We start from the raw sequence: 16,151 nt of genomic DNA on the forward strand, positions 1-16,151 counted from the left end.
GCCTCTATTATGTTTAAATTCAAGAAGACACCCCACAGAAAGACTAGGCCCATGCAACACTCACCACCCCTGGGCAAAGGGCCCCACCAGCAGGCCCAAAAAAACGACAAAAAACAATAAAATCAGCACAATCCCAGCCCATCCATGGCCTCAATGGTGTTTAAATTCAAGAAGACACCCCTCAGAAACACTAGGCCCATGCAACACTCACTACCCCTGGGCATAATGGATGAAAAGTAGGCAAAATAAGTGCAGGCCTCAGACACTGCCTCTCCTCAAAATGGCCCCTTACACCCCAGGCACATGTTGCCTGTACCAGCCAGCACTCAAGATGGCCACCACCACCACCCACATGACCAGTCCACATCAACAGTACACCCCCAAAAAACAGAAAAACAGCCAGAAATCACCACAATCCAATGCCATCCATGATGTTTACATTAAAGAGAGTGAGACCACACCACAGGCACACTCAGTCCATGCACCACCACCCCTGGGCAAAAGGCCACACCAGCAGCCCCCCAAAAACGACAAAAAACAATAAAATAAGCACAATCCCAGCCCATCCATGGCCTCTATTATGTTTAAATTCAAGAAGACACCCCACAGAAAGACTAGGCCCATGCAACACTCACCACCCCTGGGCAAAGGGCCCCACCAGCAGGCCCAAAAAACGACAAAAAACAATAAAATCAGCACAATCCCAGCCCATCCATGGCCTCAATGGTGTTTAAATTCAAGAAGACACCCCTCAGAAACACTAGGCCCATGCAACACTCACTACCCCTGGGCATAATGGATGAAAAGTAGGCAAAATAAGTGCAGGCCTCAGACACTGCCTCTCCTCAAAATGGCCCCTTACACCCCAAGCACATATTGCCTGTAGCAGCCAGCACTCAAGATGGCCACCACCACCACCCACATGACCAGTCCACATCAACAGTACACCCCCAAAAAACAGAAAAACAGCCAGAAATCACCACAATCCAATGCCATCCATGATGTTTACATTAAAGAGAGTGAGACCACACCACAGGCACACTCAGTCCATGCACCACCACCCCTGGGCAAAAGGCCACACCAGCAGCCCCCCAAAAACGACAAAAAACAATAAAATAAGCACAATCCCAGCCCATCCATGGCCTCTATTATGTTTAAATTCAAGAAGACACCCCACAGAAAGACTAGGCCCATGCAACACTCACCACCCCTGGGCAAAGGGCCCCACCAGCAGGCCCAAAAAACGACAAAAAACAATAAAATCAGCACAATCCCAGCCCATCCATGGCCTCAATGGTGTTTAAATTCAAGAAGACACCCCTCAGAAACACTAGGCCCATGCAACACTCACTACCCCTGGGCATAATGGATGAAAAGTAGGCAAAATAAGTGCAGGCCTCAGACACTGCCTCTCCTCAAAATGGCCCCTTACACCCCAAGCACATATTGCCTGTAGCAGCCAGCACTCAAGATGGCCACCACCACCACCCACATGACCAGTCCACATCAACAGTACACCCCCAAAAAACAGAAAAACAGCCAGAAATCCCCACAATCCAACGCCATCCATGATGTTTACATTAAAGAGAGTGAGACCACACCACAGGCACACTCAGTCCATGCACCACCCACCACCCCTGGGCAAAAGGCCACACCAGCAGCCCCCCAAAAACGACAAAAAACAATAAAATAAGCACAATCCCAGCCCATCCATGGCCTCTATTATGTTTAAATTCAAGAAGACACCCCACAGAAAGACTAGGCCCATGCAACACTCAGTCACCACCCCTGGGCAAAGGGCCCCACCAGCAGGCCCAAAAAAACGACAAAAAACAATAAAATCAGCACAATCCCAGCCCATCCATGGCCTCAATGGTGTTTAAATTCAAGAAGACACCCCTCAGAAACACTAGGCCCATGCAACACTCACTACCCCTGGGCATAATGGATGAAAAGTAGGCAAAATAAGTGCAGGCCTCAGACACTGCCTCTCCTCAAAATGGCCCCTTACACCCCAGGCACATGTTGCCTGTACCAGCCAGCACTCAAGATGGCCACCACCACCACCCACATGACCAGTCCACATCAACAGTACACCCCCAAAAAACAGAAAAACAGCCAGAAATCACCACAATCCAATGCCATCCATGATGTTTACATTAAAGAGAGTGAGACCACACCACAGGCACACTCAGTCCATGCACCACCACCCCTGGGCAAAAGGCCACACCAGCAGCCCCCCAAAAACGACAAAAAACAATAAAATAAGCACAATCCCAGCCCATCCATGGCCTCTATTATGTTTAAATTCAAGAAGACACCCCACAGAAAGACTAGGCCCATGCAACACTCACCACCCCTGGGCAAAGGGCCCCACCAGCAGGCCCAAAAAACGACAAAAAACAATAAAATCAGCACAATCCCAGCCCATCCATGGCCTCAATGGTGTTTAAATTCAAGAAGACACCCCTCAGAAACACTAGGCCCATGCAACACTCACTACCCCTGGGCATAATGGATGAAAAGTAGGCAAAATAAGTGCAGGCCTCAGACACTGCCTCTCCTCAAAATGGCCCCTTACACCCCAAGCACATATTGCCTGTAGCAGCCAGCACTCAAGATGGCCACCACCACCACCCACATGACCAGTCCACATCAACAGTACACCCCCAAAAAACAGAAAAACAGCCAGAAATCACCACAATCCAACGCCATCCATGATGTTTACATTAAAGAGAGTGAGACCACACCACAGGCACACTCAGTCCATGCACCACCCACCACCCCTGGGCAAAAGGCCACACCAGCAGCCCCCCAAAAACGACAAAAAACAATAAAATAAGCACAATCCCAGCCCATCCATGGCCTCTATTATGTTTAAATTCAAGAAGACACCCCACAGAAAGACTAGGCCCATGCAACACTCAGTCACCACCCCTGGGCAAAGGGCCCCACCAGCAGGCCCAAAAAAACGACAAAAAACAATAAAATCAGCACAATCCCAGCCCATCCATGGCCTCAATGGTGTTTAAATTCAAGAAGACACCCCTCAGAAACACTAGGCCCATGCAACACTCACTACCCCTGGGCATAATGGATGAAAAGTAGGCAAAATAAGTGCAGGCCTCAGACACTGCCTCTCCTCAAAATGGCCCCTTACACCCCAGGCACATGTTGCCTGTACCAGCCAGCACTCAAGATGGCCACCACCACCACCCACATGACCAGTCCACATCAACAGTACACCCCCAAAAAACAGAAAAACAGCCAGAAATCACCACAATCCAATGCCATCCATGATGTTTACATTAAAGAGAGTGAGACCACACCACAGGCACACTCAGTCCATGCACCACCCACCACCCCTGGGCAAAAGGCCACACCAGCAGCCCCCCAAAAACGACAAAAAACAATAAAATAAGCACAATCCCAGCCCATCCATGGCCTCAATTATGTTTAAATTTAAGAAGACACCCCACAGAAAGACTAGGCCCATGCAACACTCACCACCCCTGGGCAAAGGGCCCCACCAGCAGTCCCAAAAAAAAGACAAAAATCAGCACAATCCCAGCCCATCCATGGCCTCAATGGTGTTTAAATTCAACAAAACAGTTGTATCATGCACCCCTAACCAACCCTGGTCCTACTGGATACTGTGGCTACCCACAATATAATTTATTTAATGTTCTGAAAAAGTTCCAAAATTTTACTTGCAGCAACTGTAATGCCCCAAACAAACTTACTTGTGAAAGTTGATTTCTAATCCAAAAGTGATCCAAAGACAGTCAAAAAGGCCTCAAATCCAAATATCCAGCAGCACCCACAAAAAGTAATCCTTCCAGCTCCAGATCCAAATGAAAGTGACCAGGAGATGGACAAAGCACTGGGAGGAGCCTGCTGGACAGGAACAGGAAGTTGGAGACTGTGGGGCACTTCCTTCCTCCCCCCCCCCAAAATGGACTCCTTGCAAAAAAAAAAAGCCATGCAAATGTCAACCTGAGGAGTGATTCTGATAAAAATCATAATTTTCTGAAGGTTTATCCTGTTTGCTGGTGATTTTCTTGTGCGAAATTGCAAAATCTCTATTTCGCAAGTGCGAGATTGTTCCTTTCCGCCGCAACTACGTGTTCGCAATTGCGAACTCTCGCGAGGTGTGCTGTGCAAGGTGGCAAGCCGCGAGTACGTATTCGCGGGCGACAAACTCCCGCGGGAACACGCAGCAAGATCTAAAATGGCGCGTCACTCGCAAAGAAAAACAACTCGGCAAACGCTAAAATGACGGAAAGTGAACGCCGTGCACCACGCCGCGCGCCGCAACCAAGCAAAAAATCCGCCGCGAGCGGATTCACGGATTTTCGACAAATTCGCGAGCGTTCGCGGATTGCGGATTTGCCGAAAATCCGAAAAATCCGCGAGCGGAGCGGATTTTACGCCCATGCTTAGTCCTAAGAGGATGGGACCACCACCAAATCGTTCAATAAGATGTGCTTTTTTGTTTTCAAGGCATCTGTTTGGTACTCCCCCTAGGTTAAGGAGGATCCCAAAATGATCACCTCTGTCACTGCTTGTTAATTTGCCGCCTTAATTTTGTGGAGAAGCCTTTCTGTCGCTGTTTTCTGTGCTGCTGGTCAGTGAGTACATTGCATAAAAGACAGGGGGTCAGCCCCCCCTGTCAGTGCCTGTTCCAGAGCAGGTGGGGCTGATAGAATGAGGCTGCCTTTGCCAGTGTGTCTGATTTGCATTGTAACACCTGGCAGCTGCCTTAGTGTGTGAACATTTTTCCCTACCCTCGGAGGTAAGGCAGAGACCTTTTCTGTTTCGTTTTGCTTGTGACTGCTGCTTACATTATAGAATTGAAGTGGCAGCTGCCCCTTCCTTAAGCCATAACGCCGAGACGCATCGAAATCGGAAAAAAATGTGCTGTTTATTATTGAGGATGTCATTAAGAAGGAATGTGATATTGCAGAACGTGCCATTGAATGTGTGCAAGACTTTTCAAATAGAGGAATTTTTGACATTCCATTTGCTAGTGATTCCATTTGCCAAGGTTTTTTGCATAATGCACAGGCACGCCGGGATTGTGGGACTTTGCAGGGACTCACATTTACGCCTATGTTTGCGCCCAAGTAAGTTACATTAGTAGTGCACATGTATAATCCCTACACTGACCCTCGCCTCATTGAAGTGTTTTTGCAGAGCTATTGTGCTACTATCAGAGGGGGTCAGAAAATTAAGTATATCTGTGGCATTTGGAATGGCAAAAGAAAATATGTAGTGACTTTTAAAGAAGATGTTACTGGAGTGCGAGGCTTGGCTCACCCGCCACAGACTTTTGCACTAGGTGCTAACAAAGGCTTCCTGGTTTATTCTGGTCAACCCTTATTTTGCAGATTGTATCAGCAATTTGGCCACGCAAAAGAAAAGTGCTCAGGCTTGGTTTGTAGATATTGCGGGGGTATGGATCACAAGGCGCAGGTGTGTCGTGTCCCCACAAAATGCAATATGTGTGGTAGCATTGATCATCTCTTTAAAGCATGTCCCAAAAGTAAGTTTTCATATGCGTCAGCTGCTGGTTCGCATGGACAATCTTCCCATACCAGCCCTCCCTGTACCTCTGACCCTGCTCCATCCTCTGCTGAGCCATCAACATCAGCACAGGCTGAAGTCACTGATTCAGATATTTTGGGTATATTTGAAGGTACGGAGATCCATAAGTGTAGTATGCCTGAGGGGGAGGAGGAGGAGGACTGTGAGATTGCGGTAGTTCCTTCTTCCCAACCTGAAGAGCCTGAACCGGAGCAAATCCAGAAAGAATTAGAACAAGCATAAAAAGATAGATTTGAGGCAGAGCAAATGAAGCAGGTTATCCTGGAAAAACGTGCAGGCCAAGAGGAGGCAAAGCTACGTGACTCATCTACTCCTTGTGCTAATGTTCCAAATCTGAGCCTATCTGTTGAGCCTTCCTCCAGTGATTCTACGAATCTATCTAACTCCATTATTCCTCCGACAGGTCATGAATCCAGTGTGGCTGGCGCAGTCAGGGATTTGCGCAAAGTAGTGAAAGACACAGCCGCCTCTTTAGCCTCAGCTGTGGTGGTCTCTAGTGCAGAGGCTGAAATGGAACATAGTGGGTGGGCCACTTATAACTCAAAAAAGCGTAAAGGTTTAAAACAAGCAGTGGGCCCAATTCACAAAGTAAATACAAGGCGGCGCACATCCTCCTTGGACCACCAAACAAGAAGGGGGAGGTTTGACCCCCTACTTAACCTCTCGAACTCCGAGGAGGGTATCGACAATGTTGCTCAGGTTATAGACGTGCAAGATAGTCCGGTTATTGATTTGGAGGCTTCACCTAACTAAGAGGCGTTGCTTTCACAGGCTTCATTTGAAGGTGTCGACCAAGACCCAGCTTCACAGTTTGCATGTGCTCCTCCTGTTGTAGTGCCTGAATCACAAGACTTGTAACATTGCTGTTGTTTTACTTACTATACTCATGGCAGTAACAGTTGCCACTTGCAACATTAGAGGTATGAGTGGGAAATTACAGCAACATATGATCCTTCATTATTGTGAAAATGTCCAAGCTGATGTCATTTGCTTACAAGAATGTCACCTTGGTTTTAAACACAACTATTTTTCTTACCATTCCTTGTGGCAAAAAGGACCCTCTGCATGGTCAGGCGGGGGCAATAAGAATGACGGGGTTGTTATTCTTTTTCAAAATAAGCATTGGCAGATAATGGAAGAGAAAATTCTCCAGGGAGAGCAGTTCTGCTGTCTGCACATATGGATGGAATCCCTTTAAAGATATGTGTAGTTTATGCTTCAGCCAAAAAAACAGAACGTGAGAATTTGTTTTCAATATTCAAGCTTTTTTTAACAGGTTCAACACCATTACTGTTAGTTGGAGACTTTAATTGTATCACCCATGGTAAAGACAGGCAAGGGGTACACACTGAGGACACTATGGATGTAACCTCAAAACTTTTAAAAGCACTAATTTATGACCTAGGCCTATATGATCACCACAGGAAATGTCCTCCACCAGGGACAGGTTTTACATGGGTAGCAGACCATGAAGGAGTCAAATCGCGTATTGATTATATATTTGCATCTAAGCTACTGTGTGCACAACATGGCCCCGTCACTCCTGTTTCCTTTTCAGATCATCACTTGGTGTCCACGTCGCTCTCTGTTCCTGCCAGACCTCTAAGGAGTCCAGGCAAATGGAAACTTAATTGTGCATTATTGGAACAAGAAGAGATTTGTGATAAATACGCCAAATGTTATGGTAAATGGGCAACTCGCAAAAGTACCTTCCCCACACCCTATCAATGGTGGCTCTGGGTTAAACATCAAACACCGATTTTCTTCCAAACACAGGGACGAGTATTGCACAAGTTAGAGTGGCAAGATTTTCTTAAGTTACAAAAAAGACATATTTTATTGCAACAATTGGGGGATGCGGGGAAAGATGTAAAAGACGACGTCAGATCACTTGAGACAGCAATGAATGCATGGCTTTTTCTTTCCAGAGTGAAACATTATCAAGAAAATGAAAAGTGAACAGCATTCTTTTTTCGCAAAGCAGCAACCTCTCATAAACTACTCACTATGCTTTTAAATGACAAAGGTGATAGAGTGACTGGGGTAGAACAATGCAAGCAAGTGGCCTACACCTTCTATTCAGCGTTATATGCCTCTCCAAGCACTCCTTCTTCCAAAGAAGACATAGGGCCTCATTTATGCGGTATTGCCGTAGGGAAGCGCAGTGGGCTTTCCTGCTGCGCTTCCCTATGGCAAAAGAGAAGGCAGGAATGCGCCGTTCTATAAGATATGCTGCATTCCTGTCCTTTTCCCCTGCGCCAGTGCACAATGGGCTGTGTGCGCCAGCGCAGGCACCTTTGCACAATGGTGCAAGGGTGCCTATGTTGCAGGGATGATTATTTTTGTACAGGAAGGGAAACCTTCCTCTACAAAAATAATCACAAGCGGTGTTTCCTCTTTCTATGTGTGCTGCAGGATGCAGCACACATAGAAAAAGGAAAAGCGAGGAGAAATAAAGATATTTCTCCTGGTTGCGCCTCCCCTACGCCTCCCCTGGGGTAGCGTAAGCTTTTGGCACTGCCTCAGATTTACGATTTCTCGTAAATCTGGGGCAGTGTCAAAAGGCCATGGATGTTGAATTTGAATTTGAATTTAAAAACATTTGTAAAGCGCTCATGTACTAAACAGTTTCTTGGCGCTGGGAGCTACAGTGGTAAAACAGGCAAACAGAGGAACGCGGCTAACCAGTAAACGCTTGCTGGAACAAAAGGGTTTTTAAGGCCCTGCGGTATTCCATATAAGACGATAGGAGTCTTATTGAAGGGGGAAGGGCATTCCAAAAGGTGGGGGCCAGAACTGAAAATTTCTGACCACCAACTCTTTTCTTCTTAAAGCGTGGTACTGCTAGCAAGCCCAAAGAAGAGGAACGAAGAGCTCTCGGCGGGCAGTAATTTGTAACGGCAGAGTTGATAAATGCCGGGGCAGTGCCCGCTCGGGCTTGAAATGTGAGGCATCCCAATTTAAACAGTGCCCGCTGCTTAATAGGAAGCCAGTGGAGGGCTTTTAAAAGGGGGGTGGAGTGATGTGACTTGGCCAGGCCATAAACCAGGCGGGCTGCCTGGTTCTGGACCAGCTGGAGACGATGAAGGGCATATGCGGGAGCACCATTGAGAACGATGTTCCCGTAGTCGATTTTTGACAATACCATGGCCATTACGATCAATTTGAGGGCGGAAACAGAAAAAAAACGGGAGATTTTCCTGATAGTCCGTAGGGAAAAAAAGCAGGAGGAAACAACTGAACTGATATGTGAGTGGAGAGTGAGTTGATGATTAAGAATAATGCCCAGCGTTTTAACTGAAGGGGAGGGAGTGGGGGGGGTGCCTAAAGATGAGGGCCAAAAAAGAGGTGACCATGGATTTGCGACCCCGCCCGTCAGAACCAGCTCCGTTTTGTCCGGATTTAATTTAAGATGGTTTGTATTCATCCAATCATGGATAAATAACATCACGGACTGGAAGCTGGTTTGACCTGGCGAGGCCGGGGACAGGTCAAAAATAAGTTGGAGGTCGTCGGCATAATTGTACACCGCGACCTCCATGTGCTGCAAAGCAAAAATGAGAGGGAAAATGTATAAATTAAAAAGTAAAGGGGAGAGGGAAGAGCCCTGAGGGACCCCGCAGGTGGTTTCACGAGAAGGAGCAGCAAATTCTGCCAGATGGACAGCCTGGGAGCGATCAGACAGGAAGGACTCCAACCAGGCCAAGAGGGGGCCCTCGATGCCCGCCAGCCTGACACGGCGTAAGAGAGTGGAATGGTCCACCGTGTCAAAGGCGGCGGACAGGTCTAATAATACGAGGGCCTGGGGTACGTTGGAGTCCAATCCCTCCCTGAGTCGGTCCAGAACTGAAATGACCACCTTCTCTGTGGAATGGCGGGGCGGAAGCCCGCTTGGCAGGGGGAAAGATAATTACTATCCTCGATGAAGGAGCTTAAGACCTGCGTAAGATGAGACTCGGCAATCTTCCCCAGGAAAGGGAGGAGGGAGATTGGTCGGTAATTAGCCGGGACACCGGGGTCTGCCCCGGGTTTTTTCAATATAGGGATGATAGTAGCGGCCTTAAAAGAAAGCGGAACAGTGCCCTGTTCAAATGATTTGTTCAACAGGGTAAGGGCGGGGGAAGGACAGTCTAAAAAGATCTGGCTTAATATGTGAGCTGGACAGACATCAGCAGGGGAACCAGATTTCACCCGTCTAAGAAGAGGGGGAAGTGAGTCCAAAGTCAGAGGGGGAATGTGGGCTAAGGACTGACTATTGATGGGAATAGAGCCCTCGCAAAAAGAAGGTGAAGGAGAGGGAATATTTGCCTTAATGATAGCCACTTTTTCTACAAAGAACTCATTAAGAGAGTTACATAAGATCTGTGAGGGAGGGATTTTTGACTGAGTCCTGTCGGAAGCCGCCAGCTCATGGACCATCGCGAAAATCTCTCGAGGCTGATTCTCAGCTGCCAGAATGCGTCCAGTGTAATATTCTTTTTTTGCGGCTACAATGTCTCGTTTGTATTCAGACAGGACTAGGACATAGCGCTGCCTGGCTAGTGGACAATAGGCACGACGCCAGGCGCGTTCGGCTTGTCGCACTGTGAGTTTCTTGGTTTTTAGAGCTGGACAAAACCACTTATTAGCGTTGTGAACACGGTTAATGGTTACCCGTTTGAGGGGGGCTATATGATCACAAGTTGTAACAAGCCAATCATCTAGTGTGGTAGCATGAGAATGTAGAGTCAAACCCTCAAAGGTCGGAAGGGAAGACCGGAGTGAGCTGCACAAGGCGGAGATGTCGACTCGACTCCAGTTCCGAGTCCAAATGTTTTTAGGTTGGCGTGAAGGGGCTGGGGTGTTAAGGGCCAGCGAGAAGGACAAAAGGTGGTGGTCCGACCAAATGCACAGTAATACCGAGGGCGCCGAAATGGGGATGTTGAGGGACCATATCTGGTCGAGTATGTGCCCCTGCCTATGTGTAGGAGTATGGACATGTTGTGAGAAGTTCAGGCTGAGGAGTAAAGCAGTAAATTCCTTAGATAATGCATCCTCAGCAGGATCACCGGGCCAAAAATTAAAATCTCCGAGAACCATAACTGAGGCATTATTAATGGACAGAGTGCCAAGGAGTTCCTGTAGTGCAATAATAAAACCAGGTGAGGATTGAGGAGGGAGATAAATCAGTACACATGTAAGAGAAGTTTTAAAAGAAGTGGACCGTACTACTAGACAGTCTGACGTTGGTAGGGGAGAGGAAGCCAGTGTCTGAAAGTGTAGCCCCTCGCACGATATTAGAGCAACCCCACCATCCATCTTGCATGGAACGCCCCCAGCAACACCCATTGCACGCCCCTTTAACGCAGAACACTGCGTTAAAGGGACTGATATTTATCAGGCAGCATTAAGCCAGAAAAAGTGGCTTAGTGCTGCCTGATAAATATCACGCAGGCTTCTGCGCCACAGAACGTGACAAAAAGTGACGTTCCGATGGCGCAAGGGGCCTCATAAATGAGGCCAATAGAGTTATTCTGCGAAGCACTTCCAGAACGTCTTACTGATGAACAAATAAAGTTTTTGGGGGAACCTTATGATGGAGAAGACGTTCTCGCAGCTTTGGGAGCTGCACCCAGGGGCTCTAGTCCTGATTTGGATGGGTTACCATGGGAGTTTTATAAAAAGTTTTCGGGTGTGCTTTGTAAAGATTTTATGGACATGATTGTACATAGTTTTGAGCATGATACATTTACCACAGATTTCTCCACAGGACTCATCACCCTCCTTTATAAGAAAGGAGATGTAATATCTCTTCAGAACTGGTGCCCGATTTATTTGCTTAACGTGGATTACAAGCTGGTATCCAAAGTGTTAGCACGTAGGTTCCACTCTGTACTGCGTACTAGTATCCAAAGATGTACAATAAGGGGCCGCACTATTGTTGACAGTCTTACGATCATTCGAGATGTTGTACATTGCAATCTGGACAGAAACATCCCTTTGGGAATATTGAGTTTGGATTTTTGCAAAGCATTCGATAGTGTTTCACATGATTTCCTTTTTGCAGTGTTGTCCCATTTGCAGGTACCCCCCAATATCATGCAAATGTTACATATATTATACAAACAAGCAAGCAACAAAGTGAGTATCAATGGTTTTCATACCGAGGCCTTTCAGATACATAAGGGGGTACGACAAGGCTGCCCTTTGTCTCCTGCACTTTTTGTGTGCGCTTTGGAACCGTTCTTGTGTAAATTGCGAAGTGACAAGGTAATTAGCGGGCATTTGTTCCTGGTGGTTCAGCTTCACAGGCCAAAGTAGTAGCATACATGGATGATGTTACAGTCCTATGCACCACTGCAGCATCAGCACGCAGAGCTCTTTTGCACGCTTCATTATTTTCACCTGTTTCAGGTCTTGCACTCAATACGGAAAAAAGTGTGTGTGTAACAGCTGGCCCTTGGGACCCGTTGGCAAATCTGCCTGTGACTACCACCACTGAACCTACGAAGATAGATTTTGGGCCTTTATTTTGCGTCACAAGGGCATATTCAAAAGAACTGGGCAATACTGCATGACAAAATCGTAAGGAAAATATCTATGTGGTCTACACGTAAACTCACATTGGAAGGCATAGTATCAATTATTAAAGCTGTGTTATTTCCATTATTACTTTACACTGCAATGGTTTTTCCTCCCTCCTCACAGGTGTTGCAGAAATGTGCAAAAGTGCTTTTACCTTTTTATGGGGGTCCAAAATGGAAAAATTAAGTAGAGAAAAAACCTGTAAGCATTGGAGAAATGGGGGCAAAAGTCTTCCAGATCTCAAGACTTTCTTGTATTCTAAATTATTTAGTCATACTATTTCCAGAACAGAAGAAGATGTTTCAACCACTGCTAGCTGTTTTACTCGTTATTTTACAGGTACTATGTTGCGAATGTTTGGACTTTTTACCCCTTCCAATTTGCGGCCACTGGCTCAAACTGTTCCTCCTTTCTATGTGGCCTTACAGACATTTCTGCACACAATAGACTTAACTGATCTTACAAGAGACATTTGTAAAGACTCTAAACGCTTTAAAAATGCTTTATTTTGCAGAGAAAAACCAGTCATTATAGGGCCCTTTCGGAAAAGCAATCAAGTGCAGTTTGGCGTATGGTGGGACACAGAGATCTTGGTCACAGCCACAGGGACATCGCCTGGATGAGTGCCCATGGATGCCTACCGGTAAAGACATTTCAGCATCGTAGAGGCCTTGCTCCCTCCTCAAAGTGCCCAAGACCAACTTTTGCCAATGACGAGACGGTGTATAATTTGCTTTGGGGTTGCCAGTATGCACAAGACTTCTGGACATTGCTTCAGCCTTTCTTGCATCACATTGCGAACATTTCCATTCTGACTTTTGAGACTATCTTGTATGGCTGTATATTACCTAATTCCCTCTATCCGACAGCCTGGAGACTTAATAACTGTGTGAGAGAATCCCTTTGGGAAGCAAGGAACCTTCTGTTCTATTTGCATAAGCCTTTTGATCCAAAAACGTGCAGAACTATTTGCCTCACAAAATTAAACACTTATGTGGCTGCAGATCGTGAACTTTTGGGGGATGAACAGGCTTTGGCCACATGGCAAGTGCCTAAATGCTTTGGCCACATGGCAAGTGCCTAAATGGAAAGAATGGGTTACTTAAAATTCTTGGATGGTTTCTCTGTTGTACATGACCCCTGCCACCAGAGACTAAGGATTGGCACTTATATAGGTTTTTTATGACAACATAATCTATATCTAAGAGCAATGTAGTTCTGAACTTTGATCTATAACTCATGATCATATTGTAAAAAAATCTATTTTTCCTGTATATGTGCCTTTATAACACACAATAAAGGTTTTCAAAACACCAATCTAGAGATACTTGTTTTATCATATCTGGCACTGTGCAAAATGCCATTTGCAATTGTTTTGCATTTGTTTCACAGTGCAGACAAGTACACAGTGTCATCAGCTATGTGTGAAGTTGAAAGTATACTAGGTGAAGCTACGTGTATGCAAACTACGCCCAGGCCTAATTACTAAGTTTGAAACACAAAAATATTTCTATAACATGATGTGTTAAAATCCCACCCAAAATACAAACAAGCATTTTCAATGAAATAGGTCTCGCATTAGGAAAGTTTGAGCTATTGGTATTGTAAATGACACATTTTGTATTTATGTTTTGTTTTTGAAAATAGCGAAATTAATAGCTTTGTCATTTACAATGTCAATAGTTATAACTTTCGCAAATGTGACACCTATAGCATTTGAAATGCAATTTGTCTTGTATTTACGTGACTTACATGTATTGATATTACAAGTAACATGGCTTTTAATTTCTTTTAAATAATTAATACTTAAATAAACGTTATAGTAATTTATAATGGCAATAGCTTAAAGTTTTGTAAATAACTTTTGTGAAGATTATGTTCAGTGTATTTTATTGTGACGAAAATCCAAGAACGGAAGTGAAATATTAACATATTTTTGTTACATTTGTAATAAAGCTTGAAACATTGAGAGAACATATCTGAACCATGTCTTGTTGAATGGTTGCACAGATTGATGCTGTGGTGGCGCTGAGTGATGTGCTGGCCAACGAGTGATGCTGTGGCATTCAGTGATGCTGTGGTAGCACATAGTTATGTTGTGGTGCCCCTGAGTGATGCTGTGGTGGTGCAGAGAGATCAATCAATAAGGGGTTTGTTAAAGCGCGACTACTCACCCGTAAGGGTCTCAAGGCGCTAGGGGTGGGGGGGGGGGGTGCAGGTTCCATTCCATCAAGGAGGGTTCTGTCGAAGAGCCAGGTTTTGAGGTTTCTTGCGAAGATGGGGAGCGATGTTGTCTGTCTGAGGTGGAGCGGAAGGGCGTTCCATGCTTTGGCAGCGAGGAAGGAGAAGGAGCGGCCTCCCGATCTGGTCTTTCTGGTGCGGGGGACCATGGCGTAGGAGAGCTGGGATGATCGGAGGGTCCTTTGGGGTGCGTGGAATTTGAGTCGGCTGTTCAGGTATGCTGGTCCGGTGCCGTGGAGGGCCTTGTGTGCGTGGGTGAGCATCTTAAAGGTGCTTCTCGCCTCGACGGGGAGCCAATGGAGTGTGCGCAGGTGCTGGGAGATGTGGCAGTGTTTTGGCAGGTTGAGGACCAGTCTTGGGTCGGCGTTCTGGATGTTCTGTAGCTTGCGGATGAGGTTTTTGTTTATTCCGGCGTAGAGTGCGTTGCCGTAGTCGAGTCTGCTGGTGACCAGGGCGTGAGTGACTGTCTTTCGGTGTTCAAGGGGGATCCATTTGAAGGTCTTACGAAGGAGGCGGAGGGTGTGGAAGCAGGAAGATGAGACAGAGTTGATCTGGCGGTCCATTTTGAGCTCGTATGCTATGCTATGTTTTGTTTTGCTATTCTACGTTTTGTTTTGTTATGCTATGCTATGTTTTGCTATCCCATGCTGTGATTTGTTATGCTATGATATGCTGTGTTTTGTTATGCTATGCTATGTTTTGTTATGCTATGCTATGTTTTGCTATGCTATGCTTTGCTATGCTATGCTATGCAATGTTTTATTATGCTATGCTTTGTTTTGCTATGCTATGTTTTGTTATGCTATGCTATGTTTTGTAGTCTTTTATTATGCTATGCTTTGTTTTGCTATGCTATGTTTTGTTATGATATGCTATGTTTTGTTGTCTTTTATTATGCTATGCTTTGTTTTGCTATGCTATGTTTTGTTATGCTATGCTATGTTTTGTTGTGTTTGGTATGCTATGTTTTGCTATGCAGAGAACATCTGACCCAGAGAACACAGAAGGTGGCGTTGGGGACATCTTCCTCAACACCGAAGCCCTTGAGCTGTGGCGTCCCACAGGGGTCAGCTCTTAGCCCTTGCTATTTAATTTATATCTTGCCCCTCTGTTTACGTTGATTGCCAACTGGGGAGTCAAAGCAATCTCATATGCCGATGACACCCAGCTGGTGTTCCCGTACTCAGAGGTGTCGGAAGCGTCCTTTTTGAGTTTTAAAGGTTGCCTTCAAGATATAGCCTACTGGATGAACACAAACAAACTGAAACTTAATGCCAATAAGACAGAAGTAATCTTTTTTGGCAAAGGCCCTCCTCCCCCTTCTGATCTTTGGTGGCCGACGGAGATGGGAGAAGCTCCCTCACCCAGCCATGCGGCAAAAAACCTGGGAATACGGTGGGATGACAAGCTATCCTTTACATCCCACATCCAGCAAACAGCCGGCAACTGCCTATGTAAGCTGAGGAACCTACGGAAGATTCTGAGACTCTTACCGGTAAATTGCCGGAAAACTGTAATCCATGCCACGGTAACATCTAGATTGGATTACGCTAACGACTTGTACCTGGGCCTACCCAAATACCTGGTACAGCGATTACAACTGATCCAAAAAGCGGCTGCGAGACTGTTAATGTGAATCCCTTTCAAGCAATCGGTCTCTCCGCATCTCCAACTACTTCATTGGCTACCGGTAGCTAGCCGAATTAAGTTCAAGGCACTCACACTGGCATACAGATCAT

Source organism: Lissotriton helveticus, chromosome 1_1 (genome assembly GCF_964261635.1).
Source record: "Lissotriton helveticus chromosome 1_1, aLisHel1.1, whole genome shotgun sequence".
Lineage (NCBI taxonomy): Eukaryota > Metazoa > Chordata > Amphibia > Caudata > Salamandridae > Lissotriton > Lissotriton helveticus.